Genomic DNA, 14,737 nt, shown 5'->3' on the forward strand with positions numbered 1-14,737 from the left:
GTGTAATTATGGGGATGTGTGCATGCCGTGGCACACATGTCCAGATTGGTCAGAGGGCAGCTTGCAGAATCAATTGTCTCCACCAAGTGGGTTCTGGGGATTGAATCTGCATCATCAGGCTTAGTGGCAAGCACCATTACCCACTGAGACATCTTGCCAGCCGAGTAGCTATGTGTAATGGGAACAAGAACCATTGAGTTTTATATCATTGCATTTTGATAGAAACAGCCCTTCTCAGAAACTAGCATAATGCCTGATACAAATTAATGTGCATTTTATATATACACACATGCGTGTACATCTATCTCTCTCTATATATATATTCATTCACAAACACACGTGTGCACGCACACACGCGCACGCGCACACAAACACACACACACACACACACACACACACACACACACACACACACGCATGGTTGAACCTATATCCCCTCTGACTGGAGCCTCAGTCTGCCTTCTTTGTATTTCAGGTTCAGAGTATAGATGTTGAATAGGAGATTTTTCAAAACTTAGGTAGGTCCTAGGTATTACAGTGCATTACAAAAATAACATGAAGAAAATTGCATTTTCTGTTTTCTTATTTTATTTGTTTAATGTGTGTGAGTGTTTATGTGTGTGTCTATCTTTGTACCACATGCATGCAGTGTTCATAGAAGCCAAAAGAGAGCACCAAATCTCCGGGAAGTGTAGTTAGTGAGTTAGATAATTGTGAGCCACTATGTGGGTGGTAGGAACTAAACCCGGGTCCTCTCTTTAAGTGCAATAAGTGCTCTTAACCACTGAACCATCCCTCCAGCCCCTAAAACAGTATTTTTTTAATAGCCTGTGGTGGCTTTTAAAGCAGCGATAGGTTGGTTGATTTGCCACTGAATGGTAGCTCTGACAATCTTTGAATTTGTTCCTTTCCCCATCCAAAGTTCCTCGCCATGAGATTTACTGAGGTTCATCAACTTTCTCAGACACCAGCAAGTGAGCTGGTCCTTCTTGTCACCTTGTGAGTCAGGCTAGTGGGACATTGTGCTTCATTTGAGTGACCAGCAGCAATTTAATCTCCTTGGTCTAGGCTGGAGCTGAGGAAGAGTCTCCCAGAATGGGTCTCCAGCCGGATTCTGATGCCTGAAGAGGCATCAGTTGGTTCTGAGTGGAGGGCGGTCCTGGGAGGAACATTCTAGAACACACGGGTCCTGCTGCTGAAGAACACATGACTTCAGGGAAGAGATGCCCAGGGGAAGTGTCTTTACACTTTCACCTCTTTCCTTCCTAGCTCTTTTGTTCCCCTCTGCATTGCCCTTCTAAAGGCTTTGGTTGGGCTCCGTATTTCCTGGAAGAAAGATTAAGTGCTAAGATTATAGCCCTGCTCCCACAGGCCCAACTCCATAGTCTGGTTTCTGGAGAAAAGTCAGGTCTCAGATCTAGGTCCCAGTGACACCATTGATCCCCTAATGACCCCCGAGGAACACTTGCTTGCTCCTGGCTCAGGACTCTCAACTCGAATCAAAGAACTTTTCTTTCTTTGCTCAGTGTTGAAGAATTGTGTGATTCTGCTTTGTGTATATGGTTGATGTTGGAGCACTGTGTGATTCTGCTTTGTATAGATGGTTGATGTTGGAGCATTGTGTGTGATTCCACTTTGTGTAGATGGCTGATGTTGGAATATTGTGTGTGATTCCATTTTGTGTAGATGGTTGATGTTGGAATATTGTGTGTGATTCCACTTTGTGTAGATGGCTAATGTTGGAGCATGCCAGGGGTGAATTGTGGAAGAGGGAGGCTGGCTGTCTTCCCTGAAGAAAGGTCTCATCTCATAGCCAAGATCCCTTCAACTGCACATAGCTTTAGTTGTGGTCGAGAAACCTGTCGGTCTGGTTTTCCCATCAAAGGCCCAGACTCCTGGACAGGAGGGTCCTATTCATCTTGGCCTTGTCTCCCTCTCTATCCTATAGTCTGGCTATCTGTGTTACCTTGCTTATAGGCCGCCCCCTCCTCATGAGCACCAGACTCCAGCCAGTCAACTCTGGGAAAGAGAAGAATTCTTTCCTACTAGTTAAGAAAAATGTCAAACCCAAGAAAAAATATCTTGCTGGCCTGAAACTTGTCACCCACCTCAGTTGCCTCGTTGCCTGAGGGAAGCATAGGGAGTTGGTGCTATGACCTTAGAAGGGCATGGCAATTGTGGGACAAGAAGAGAAAGTCCATTTTAGAAATCTCAGGCTGGTCCTTTAGGATCTCTGGCAGTTTCCCAGCCAGCAAGAGGGTGGCTTAGTCTGGTTATTCAAAGACAATGGGAGGCTAGGAGAAGGGACTCCAAAGACCTTTTGGGACCAACTTGTGGGACTTTACTTCCTAGGAACAGGCTTGTAACATACAAGGCCCCACAGGGGCAGGTTTGTCCTTCCTCAGCTTGCTGACACCCATCACTGTCCCTTCCTTTTGGGACTAACTAGAGAGGTCATGTTTGGATTAGTGAAGTAAATGATGGAATTGGGTGGATGTCATTGAATACAGGGGAGATTGAGGGAGAGGCAAGCTTGCCCTTAGAGACACTACCTCAGTGTTGTGGCTGACGCTAGTCTCACTCATGGGAGGGGGGTGGTGCCTTGGCAACTATCCCCACCCAAAACACATGTCAGGGCTTTGTGTTTCCATAAGGGAAGCACCTGCTTCAGCGATGGAGCTGGCTGACAGTGTGGACAACGAAACTGCAAATTCCTCTGCTCCCAGCTCAGCCATGTTGACTGATGGGTTTAGGGAGAGATGATGCCCTAGGGTTGATGTGCTGTGTAATTGCTCATTTGAGTTAACTTCTGGATTCTCCCTCATATAATATATATATATATATTATATGGCTAATGAGAGTGAGATTTTTATAGGAAGCATATTGAAAAAGCAAATAGCAAAACGAGCCATCTATGAAGTTTCTCTAAGCGAGGTGCTAAGGTGGCGGGTAGGCAGAACAACTCTGTTTGATATGTGATGCTCTGGGAGCCCAGCTGAAGATACAGAGGTGCTGCTTTCTGCTCTCTGTGTCTTTTGTGGTACTGGGGGTTGAAATTGTGCATACTAGGAGGATGGTCTACCACTGGGTTCTATCCCCAGAAGAAATGTGGCTTTTTTTTTTTTTTTTTTTTTTTTTTGGTTTTTCGAGACAGGGTTTCTCTGTGTAGCTTTGCGCCTTTCCTGGGACTCACTTGGTAGCCCAGGCTGGCCTCGAACTCACAGAGATCCGCCTGGCTCTGCCTCCTGAGTGCTGGGATTAAAGGCGTGCGCCACCACTGCACGGCTTGAAATGTGTCTTTTTTTAAAAGGAATTTTGAAGCATACATTTGAAGAGTCTTGTTGTTTCCTAGTGAAGCACACTTAATAAGTCTCTCACTGGTCACCAGAGTGGGCTGGCTGGTCATTGGTTACAGGTGGGGCCCCCTGCCTTTCCCTTAATATCAATTGTACCTCATGTTGTCCTTTGGAGCTGTACCACAACTAGGGGGTGTGGTTCTGATCAGGTATTTGGAGTGCCACTAACCTCTGTTTGTTCTGCTTGTCCCTGAGTCTGAAGCATCACCCATCAGAGTTATAGTTAGTTAGAAATGCTGACTCCAGCTCAGCATGGGACAAATGGGTTACGGTTTTTTTCCCCCCAGTTTTTGACTCAGTGTTATTTAGCAGTGTTTTCTGTTAGCTACAGATGTTAACTGCTGACCCTGGAGTGTGGCTCCTGTCAGAGTTACAGGTGACCCTGGAGTGTGGCTCCTGTCACAGTTATAGGTGACACTGGAGTGTGGCTCCCATCACAGTTACAGGTGCCCAGAGCACAGTTCATGTAGATCTGTGTCTGTCCATATAAGAAGCCAAGCCCTGGGACTGGAAATAAGGTTCAGTTGGTTAAGAATGCTTGTTCTTGCAGAGGACCTGAGCTTGGTTCCCAGCACTCATGTTGGGCTGCTCACAGCTGCTGGTAACTCTAGGTTCAGGATATCAGTCACCCTCTTATGGCCCTATAGGCACTTACACTTGGCATGTGCACATTCTCTCCCCCCGTATATATATATATAAAATTTAAAAACAATATTAAAAAAAAGAAACCAAGGTGGCTCAGTGGCTCAAGTGTTAGCCCCTATGAGGACCTGAGTTTGATCCCTGTTATCTATGTTAAAGCCAGGCCTGCTGGTTTGTGTATGTATTGTGGAGGTGGTCCAGAGGCAGATAGGTAGATGCCTGGGGCTTGGTGGTCAGCCACCGTATGACCAGTGAGAGACTCTGTCTCAAAAGAAAAATGTGGGGCTTCCCTGAGAAATAACAGTACAGGTTGTCTCTCACCTGACACACACACACACACACACACACACACACGCACGCACACACACACACACACACACACACACACACTAAAATACATATAAAAACAAACCAACACTAACCCTCACTATGTTCTTATTTCCTCTCTTCTTTCCCATTTTTCTCCTCTGAAGGTCAAAAGGTAAAACTGGCAAAGTTGTCTGTCAGAAGGTGATGAATAATTTATAGGTGTGTGTATATTTTCTTCTTACAGGTATAGAAATAGATGTAACAGGATCTGGGAAGGATTTCCCTTTGGCAAAGGAGCAAAAACACATCAAACCATAAACCATGAAACACGAGGGTTTGCACTGAATACTATTCCCAAGCCCACAGGAATCCAGCACAGTTTCCAGTCAGTTTTCTCTGTGATGAGGTTCTTAGAAATCTCCACTTGCGCTGCAACACACAGGGAAAAGAGGGGAAAGGAAAAAGGAGGCTCTCTGTACTGGCGGAGCCACCAATTAAAAAATCAGAGGGAATTCCAAAGGAAGTTCTGTGTGATTTTGCCTGTGTTTTCCTCTAAAATAGGGCAGTCCATGCTGCGTGGGTTGTGTCGAGGTTGACACCAAGGACTGCGGGTTCAAATGGCCCAGGCTCTTGGAGGAAAAGTAGGAAAAGCCAGCCCCTGTCTTTTGTGGAGTGTGCTGTGCTGATCATTCCTGTGGGAGTAGGGATTGAGTTTTAAAAAACCAAGCAAATATAGATTTTTCTCTTCAAAGTCAGAAGCCGTGCTTTACAACAGTACCACACTCAATGCAAACCAACCAACCGGATGCTAAGTCTGTATGTCAGAAGAGCCGAAGTCAAACACGGCAGCAGTGAGCATGCTGTGGGTTGAGTGGGCCCAGACTCTGTGGTGGGAAGGGGGACACATCTCCTTGAGCTGGGGATGCTCTGGCCTCAGAATGCCCCTTGGGCCCTTGCCCTGGAGAAAGTCATATCCGGGAGCAGCAGGAGGCATCCGGAATGCTCACTGCAGATTTGTCTGAATAACAAAGTATAAAATAACAAGTGACACCCTGTCCATGCTGGAGAGTTGGCAAATGATGGAGAGGGCCACACCTGAGCCACAGGGTCTTGAGTGGTGGCAGGGTGGGGGGTGAGTGTGGGTGTGGGGTGGGTGTGGGGTGGGAGTGTGCGGGTTAGGTGTAGGTTGGGGGTGTGGGTGTGGGTTGGGATGTGGGTGTGGGGTAGGTGTGGGTTGGGGTGTGGGTGTGGGTTAGGTGTAGGTTGGGGTGTGGGTGTGGGGTAGGTGTGGGTTGGGAGTGTGGGTGGGGTAGGGGTGGGGGTTGGTATGTGTGTGGGGGTTAGGTGTAGGTTGGGGTGTAGGTTGGGATGTGGGTATGGGTTGGGGTGTGGGTGTGGGGTAGATGTGGGTTGGGAGTGTGGGTGGGGTAGGGGTGGGGGTTGGTATGTGTGTGGGGGTTAGGTGTAGGTTGGGGTGTAGGTTGGGATGTGGGTATGGGTTGGGGTGTGGGTGTGGGGTAGATGTGGGTTGGGAGTGTGGGTGGGGTAGGGGTGGGGGTTGGTATGTGTGTGGGGGTTAGGTGTAGGTAGGGGTGTGGGTGTGGGTTAGGTGTGGGTTGGGGTGTGGGTGTGGATTAGGTGTGGGTTGGGGGTATGGATGGGGGTGGGGGTGGGGTGGGGTGGGTGGGAGTTGAGGAGACTGAGGCTTGCTCCTGGGACATAAACTCCAGTTCTAATGTACTCTTGCCCCTCTTCCTCCCTCCATCTCTTCCTTCTCCCCATCGTCTTTTCTCTTTCTTTCCGAGTAGGCGCTTGTTCATTTTATCATTTTGTTTCTTTGACTGCAAAGAGAACTCATCATAAACACCAACGACACAGTGTCTGTCTTTGATAATTCTGTAGAACTATGTACGTTCATTTTCTGTGTATGTGTGAGGAAATTGTTCCCAAGAAATGAGCCCAGTTAGACTGCATTCCTTAGCATGGCGGCGATTTTCATATCAGGATGCAGAGGACACCACACTGTGACGCTTGTACTCACTTTTGAGCCATCTCCTGCATTATTGGCTGCTGGTCTATCCTCCCAGAGCCTATTAGTTAATATGAAATACAGAATGGGAATATTTAAAATTAAAAGACTATATCCTTTTGTCATTATAAACTGACCAGAAAAACCGTATGGAAGGAGGAAGTTTGACTGTCTTTAGGAAAGTCGCATATTCGTGTCAACTTTGAACTACTAATGCGGCTTTATTTTAGGACTCTGTCTCAGAGTATCTTGGCAAGCCATAAAACAGTACATATGTCAGGCTGTTCATGTTGTCATTTTCCATTATTACAGAGGTTAGAAATGGCCTGCACATGCATAAATAGTGGACTCAGTAGACAGCAGCTGAGTGTTTCGTGTCTGTCGAGAGAATGAAGGTGTTATGGGTCAGGATGGAATACCACTGCCTTGGCACACATTTCCAGTTTGTATTAGCTTCTCGTCAGTCTGTCTGCCATCCTGTTTGTCTGTCTACTGATTTACTATATATCTATCATGCATCCATAATCTATTTTTATCTATTAGTCTATAAATCTATCCATTCATTTAATTGATCATCGAGCTACCTACCTACCTACTATCTATTCATCCAGTCATCTATATAAATTGAAATCTATTTCCTCTGTTTTTTATATGAAAACCACCACCATTTTAGGGAATGCATTCTAAATGGACTCATTTCTTTTGAAAAATGTCAACACACACACACACAGAGAGAGAGAGAGAGAGAGAGAACAATGTATTGTCACTACCATTTACTCATCCACCCACTATCTATAATATCTATATCTATATATAAATTCACATATAGTTGATTACTAAAGGCCTTCTTTATAGATACTTTTAGATTAATAGATGCAGGAAGATATAATTAGGACAACTTTCTCTGATCCTGAAGAAATCTCAGATCCAGGGAATCATGATCAATGAATGTTGATGTCACTCTGTGATATCACAGGACTTTACAATGGGTGGGTCAGACAGGTATAACCACCTATACCTGGTCTCGATTTTCACCCTCCAAATGTAGATCAGCCTGTTGTTAACTCCTAAAAGGCAACTGGAAACACACGTCACTCCACAGAGATCCTTGCCTGAAAACTCGAACGTGAACTTGGTATGTCACCTTCCAACACTGCCTTTTGGGAGGCGGGGCCAGAAGGTGTTAGCAAGATGGGCACCTCCCAGATGGAGTACAAAAGTCCCAGGATGCCTAGAAGTTTCCAGAGGCTCGAAGTCAATCTACCTCAGCTCAGACAATTACCTTACAAAGATCTAGCACCACAGATGGCTCACTATAGAGCCATGCAGCATAGGTGAGTGTGTGCGTGTGTGTGTGTGTGTGTGTGTGTGTGTGTGTGTGTGTGTGTGTGTGTGTGTTTTCTTTCACCAAACACCATGGTTGAGAAACCATCCATATTTGAATGTGTGTTCTTTATTCTTGTTGGGTAGAATGTTACTGTCGGACTATTTTGCCTGTTCTCTTGTTGGGAGACATTTATTTCCAGTTTGTAGTCAATGTAAAAAAAGTTTGGATTATGAGAATTCTTATGTATGTCTTTTTGTAGATAGATGATTTCATTTTTTGGGTAAACTGCATAAGTGAACTTGTCAGAATTAGCATCCTAAAGAACTTGTACACAGTTCCTCACAGCCTCAGTTCCTTCTACTCCTTGTCCTTTCTAGAAGTGGCTGCTGAAGGCTGTTTTCATTTTGCCATCCAGATGTGTGTGGAAATGACGCCTCGCTTCAACTTTCTAAAAATTATTTTCATATTTAGGTTTATAGGAATGTACTCAAATACCATAAAATTGTTAATTTGAAGTATGCGTTTTAATGGTTTTTAATGTCTTCATGGAAATGCGGAGCTGTTACCCTAATCCATAGTTCTCCAGGAATGTATCAAGTCACCGATTTCTGGCCTGCAGTTCACAGCTTTCCCATGGTTCCTGCTGCTTCTGCAATTTGGTGGTTTTAGCCCCTGTGTACTCCTGATTGGAGTTCTTTGAGTCCCCCACCTCGGTGAGTTAAGTAGCTTCAAAGTTCAGAGAATAAAGAGCGATAGAGATGAGATGCCATGTCTGTTTCCCTCTGGAACTCACAGTAGCTGTGATCTTACACAAGACTGCACCCTCCAACATTCCATCATAGCGTAGGGAGAAGCCCCTCCCCCCAAGGATTTTGATACTGAATTTTGCAAATTTATTATTATTATTATTATTATTATTATTATTAATTTCCTTCTCCTCCTCCTTCTGAGACAGGGTCAGGTTTCTCTGTGTAGCCCTAGCTGTCCTGGAATGTGCTATGTAGACCAGGCTGGCCTCACACTCACAGCGATCCCCCTGCCTCTGCCTCCTGAGTGCTGGGAAAAAAAGCATGCGCCACGACACCAGCTCTGTCACTGGTTTCTTGTTTCATTCGATTTTGGCCAGAAGCCAGAGTTTAAATATGATTTTAATTTTTCTAAGTATGTGGTCTTTTATTCTTAAAAAAATTATTAAAATATAACTATATCATTTTGTCCTTCCTGCCACCCTTTCCACTCTTTCCTTCCACTGCTCCTCAAATACACAACCCTTTTTCCTTTAATTATTATTGTTACATGTATATGGTTTCAGTTTCTTTCGGTTTCTTGAGTGTAGGTCTACACATCTTAGCTTATATGTTGTCCTGACTGTGTTCCATGGTCCATGTGCATTTGGAAAGAATGTGTTGTCTGCTGTTGCTGGGGAAAGTGCCCCATGGTGTCCATCCTCTGGGGTGATAATCTGTTGTTCAGTCAGTTCCTTCTGTTTTCTTTGTGAGCTTCTGCCTACTTTTCTATTCATAACCAAAAGTGGGCTGCTGACGTCTCCTGCTCTTATTTTTGAGCTGTTCACTTTTTTTTTTACTTCTATCAATTTGCCAATTTTCTTTTTTAGCTTTAACATTTTTTTATTTACTTATTTTACTGTATGTTGGGGGTGAGGGTGACGTACCACAACACACATGTGGCGGTAAGAGAACAGCTTGTGAGAGTCACTTCTGACTTTCTGTGACGTGGCTTCCAGAAATCGAACTCAAGTCCTCAGGCTTGGAGGCAAGTATCTGCACACTGACCATTTAGTCCCCGGCCTTTGCCTTCTTTACTTAGGGGCTCTAATTTTTTTTCTTAATTTGTCAGATTTATTTTCATCTTATGTGTATGAATATTTCTGCCCACATGTATGTCTGTGCAGTGTGTGCATTCTGATACATACAGTAGTCAGAAGGTGTCGGACCCGCTGTGACTGGAGTTACAGAGGCTTCTGAGCCACCATGGAGGTGCTGGGAATCAAACCTGGGTCCTGCGCAAGAGCAACAAATGCCCTTAACGGCTGAACAATTTCTTCAGCCCTGAAGCTGATGTTTGACTTGTGTATGTGTGTGTGTGCACGTGTGCTTTGCTATTCCTATTGATGTATTAAACGCTCATCATCATAAAAACCCTTCTTGTTTCTCTAATAACATGTTCTAAATTGTCTATTATTTCCACTCTAGCTTTTGAATGGTTTCTGTTTGCCTAATGTATCTTACTTTCCTCCTGTGGTGCCATTTAACCTGCCCCTTGTAGACAGCATGTAGCTGGATCTGATGCTTCGGTGGTCTCCTGTTTTTCCTGCACTGTCTAATCCACTGACATTTGGTGTCATGCTTGTGAGTAGACTGCTGTGCCATTGTCGTTTCTACAGCCCGAGTTTCCTTGTTTTCCATCTTTCCTTGGCTGTCTTTGCATTGGGTTGGTTGTTTGTCTTGTTTGGAGACAGGGTCTCACTGTGTAGCCCTGGCTGGCCTGGAACCCACTGTGTAGACCAGGCTAGTCTCATGTTCATAGAGATCTGCTTGCCTCTGCTTCTCAAGTACCTGATACATCGAATATCTTCTAATGTGACATTTTATGTTCTTAATGACTGTTAGAGTTATTTTCTTAGTGTTTGTCCTGGGGATAACCATATATTCCCAAGTTGTCAGACTCATGTGCAGAAGCCATGCTGACTTAAATCTAAGCGGGTATGGACACCTCTTCCATAAAGAATTGCTCCTTTTCCCCTCCATGTGGTTAGAGGGGCCATGCCTGAGATGCTGTAAGTGTTACAGTACATCGCCACACTCACTAATTGACATGAGTCTGTCTCAGGAAGCTGAGAGAATGAGGGAGAGAAAGCATGTTTTATGAGGTGTTTGCTTGTTTGTTTGTTTGTTTGCATCTGCCTTCTTATCTACTGTTTCCGGTTCTCTTCATTTGTTCTTCTAGCTTCTTGGCACCTGATACCACTCCCTTTTTCCACGTGGTTTTGCCCACACTCATGCCCTCTGTAGTGTTTTTGCTAACATTTCATAGTTCTGTAGCACAGATGCAGTAATGCATGTGGGTGGGGCCATGTATGCTGCTGTTTGCTCAATCAATAGATTAGGAGGAATACTCTCTCTGGTACCTTTTCCAGGTACAGAATTTCCTTGACGGAGCTCCTGGAACTTGCTTTCAGCTAAAACACACTCTCTTATCTAGGTTCCTATTGCTGTGATAAAACACTATGACCAGAAGCAATTTGGGGAGGAAGGAGTTTGTTTCATCTTACAACTCTCAGGTCACACTCCATCCTTGAGGGAAGTCAGGGCAAGACCTCCAGGCGGAATCAGGAGCAGTCATAGAGGAGCGTTGCTTACTGGCTTGTTTTCCATGCTTGCTCAGCTAACTTTCTTTCATTGTGTGTGTGTGTGTGTGTGTTGGTTTGGTTTTGGGTTTTTTTTTTTTTCAAGACAGGGTTTCTCTGTGTAGTTTTGATGCCTGTCCTGGATCTCACTCTGTAGACCAGGCTGGCCTCGAACTCAAAGATATCTTCCTGGCTCTGCCTCCTGAGTGCTGAGATTAAAGATGTGCACCACCGATGCCTGACTCGGCTACCTTTCTTATAGTGCCCAGGACTCCCTCCCCAGGGGTGCCATGGCCCACAGTCAGTTGGAGTCTCCCACATCAATCATCAATTAAATGTACCACAGGCTTGCCCACAGGCCCATCTGCCGGGGACATTTTCTCAAATGAGGTTCCCTTTTCCAAAATGACTCTAGCTTGTGTTAAGTTGACATAAAACTAGCCAGAACAAATATTCCTAGCTTTTCTTGATAAGAAAATCTTTTAAGAATATCTTATGTTGTATTTCACTGAAAATGCCTATAATTCACTTTTTGAATAATAATAATAATAAAGACAGGATCTCATTATATAGCTTAGCCTGGCCTAGAACTTGCTATGTAGACCAGGCTGGCCCCAAACTTACAGAGATCTACCTGCCTCTCACACCCAAGTGCTGGGATTAAAGGTGCGCATCACCGTACCAGGCTTGCAGACTCCTTTGGAAGATTTGCTAACTTTAAGGTTCATAGTTGAGAGTTTCTCTCCCTTTTGGCTTTTGAAAGTGTCATTCCACTGCCTGTGTTTCAGAAGAGAAGCCGCCATTTCTTGTGTTGGGCTGCCTTTCCTTTTTTCTATTTTCAAGATTTTCCTCCTTGTTTTGTCTGTTCCTGTTTTGATCTCAGTGAGTTTGGGTGTGAGTCTCCTATCAGGAGTTTGCTCAGCTTCCTAGACATGTGGCTTAAGTTATTTAAAACACTTTTTTTTGCATGGAGAGATTTTCAGATATTGTTTCCTTTTTTTCTCCTCTTTTTAACTCCCATCTTTCTGGGACTCTCGTTACACATATGTGGGTCCACTGCATGGCACATATCTTGGCTTTTCTTCATTCCTTCCCTTTGTACATCTCTCTCTGGTCATCACAACACAAAACTATTTCGAAACAGTGGCTCTTCTGCCAGCCCAGATCTGACCGGCCTTTTTCAGTGACCTTTTCTCTTCCATTCAGTCCCTTGAATTACGCTGCTCCACACTGGACTTTACTCTGGATTCTTCTGGATGATCCCTGTCTTGTCAAAACTCTCTGTTTGATTGGATGTAATGGCTGCTGTGAAGATTTTGCTGAGTGTGATAACTGAGTTAGCCATTTCATAGGGTTTTTTTTTAGTCTTGTGTTGATGGCACTTTCCCATCTTTTTATACTTCCTGAAAACTAGAAGTTTTAGATAGTGCATTATAGCAGCGGTGGACACTGCTTTCTCTTGCTGAGGGCTTGCCACCACTCACTTGTTTATGTGTTTATGACATGCCATGGCTGTTTTAGGATTCATTCCTCCTCCTCTTGCTGAGGGCTTGCCACCACTCACTTGTTTATGTGTTTATGACATGCCATGGCTGTTTTAGGATTCATTCCTCCTCCAAACGCACACAGTTGGAGACGCAGCCACTGCGGTGTGCACAGTCACCCGAGACAACAGTGGTTTATCCAAAGGTGGGTTATCGGGTCTCTCTTGACTGCCCCATTCTGTCTCCCCCCGCCCCGCGCCACCACCCCCTCCCCCGCCAACCTCTCTGGGTAGCTGACTGTCTTCACTGACATCATACCAAGCTGCCAGCCTCCACCAACTGCCTGTCGAGTACTGTATTTTTGACAGTGTCCAGGAGCATACAGTACTCTATAGTGCAGCCTCTCATGTCCAAGCTCTCTTGCGGGCCAGTTTTGAGGCCAGTCCTTGAGGTTTGGCCAGGAGGGCTCTCACAGCTGCCTCTGCCTTTGATTTTCCGTTAAGTCAGCTGGCCCGCAGTGGGGCTTGTTGCTGCTGTGGGGCTATCGGCATCTGACACCTGTGCCACGTCTGCTTCTTATTTCCCTCCTCTGTCTGGTCTACAACTAAGGCAATCTCATCAGGTTTTCATGTATGATATTGCATTTTTCATGGTGCCATTTCCATTTGGGCATTTCTTTTCTTTTTTTTTTTTTTTTTTTTTTTTTTTTTTTGGTTTTTGGTTTTTTGAGACAGGGTTTCTCTGTGTAGCTTTACGCCTGTCCTGGATCTCACTCTGTAGACCAGGTTGGCCTCAAACTCACAGAGATCCACCTGCCTCTTCCTCCCAAGTGCTGAGATTAAAGGCATGCACCACCACTGCCCGGCTCATTTGGGTATTTCTTATCCTTTTTGTATTGTTTTTTTCTTGGTTGATACATATTGTCAACCTTTCACACACCATTTTTTAAATTGTCATCATTTTAAAGTTCCTGCCTAGTTGTTTGAATAGTAAAGCAGTTGTGTGCGTATGTGGTTTCTCTTGGTTTCTTCTTTTGACTATAGTTCAAATTTTCTTGCTTCTCCAGGAATCCTGTTCCGTCCTGAATGTCCAACATCTTTTTTTATTATCACATAACAGCATGTATACCCTTGCTTTCCAGCCATGAGAGCTGGGTACGCTGTCAACGTTGTCTAAGTGGAGCTGGGCCTGTGGTGTTTTGTAGTTCTAGTTGATTCTGCTCACTGCCATTTGAAGTACCCCAAGAAAGAGTCACTACACAGGTCCTCCGAGATCACGCTGAGCTTAGTGTAAGAGCCTTCTGAACCTTGCACAGTCCTGGAGCAGGTTGCATCCCAGCTAGCTGAGGTGGGGGTCCCAAGGAGACACCCTAGCTCTAGTGTTGCATCAAGGGGAGCTCTTCTCTAAGCTCCTCAGGTTTTGAGGGACCACTGCTTCAGCTGCAGAAAGGAGAGTGATTCTTATAGGGGCCTTCCAAGGTCTGTTTTAAGTCCCAGACTTCAGAACCTGAGCTTGGAATTGCCAGCATTTCTTTTAAGCTTCATCCTTCGTCCCCCTACTTTTAGAGGGCATCTGCCTCCTACCTGGGGAGGCTCCCACCAAGCTCTAGGGCCTTCCTATTTTCTTGCTTTTCTCTTTGAAGATTGACCAGTTGGACATTGGACTGGGACTCCCCCATACTCTAATTTGTCTGTGGTGATACTGTGTTCCCCAACATATCGTGCACCCTAATAAATTTATCTGGGGTCAGATAACAGAACAGTCACCAGACAGACATAGAGGCCAGAAAATGGTGGCACTCACACCTTTTTTTTTTTTTTTTTTTTTTGGTTTTTCGAGACAGGGTTTCTCTGTGTAGCTTTGCGCCTTTCCTGGAACTCACTTGGTAGCCCAGGCTGGCCTCGAACTCACAGAGATCCGCCTGGCTCTGCCTCCCGAGTGCTGGGATTAAAGGCGTGCGCCACCACCGCCCGGCGGCACTCACACCTTTAATCCTAGCATTTCAGAGGCAGAGATCCGCCTGGATCTCTGTGAGTTCAAGGCCACACTGGAAGCAGCCAGGCATGGTGACAAGAGCCTTTAATCCCAGGGAGTGATGGCAGGAAGCAGAAAGGTATTTAAGGTGTGAGGACCAGAAACTAGAAGCTTTTGGCCTGGTTAAGCTTTCAGGCTTTCGAGCAGCAGTTCAGCTGAGATCCATTCGGATGAGGACTCAGAGGCTTC

General features: G+C 45.2%; 1 protein-coding gene across 2 annotated transcripts in view; it reads left to right on the plus strand.

Moving 5' to 3' along the window:
• Phactr3 (phosphatase and actin regulator 3) overlaps positions 1-14,737 on the plus strand; it is a 227,463-nt gene that overhangs the window by 57,587 nt on the left and 155,139 nt on the right. The window lies entirely within an intron of this gene.

Source organism: Peromyscus californicus, unplaced genomic scaffold (assembly GCF_007827085.1).
Source record: "Peromyscus californicus insignis strain IS unplaced genomic scaffold, ASM782708v3 Scaffold_7__1_contigs__length_154581171, whole genome shotgun sequence".
NCBI classification, from domain to species: Eukaryota; Metazoa; Chordata; class Mammalia; order Rodentia; family Cricetidae; genus Peromyscus; species Peromyscus californicus.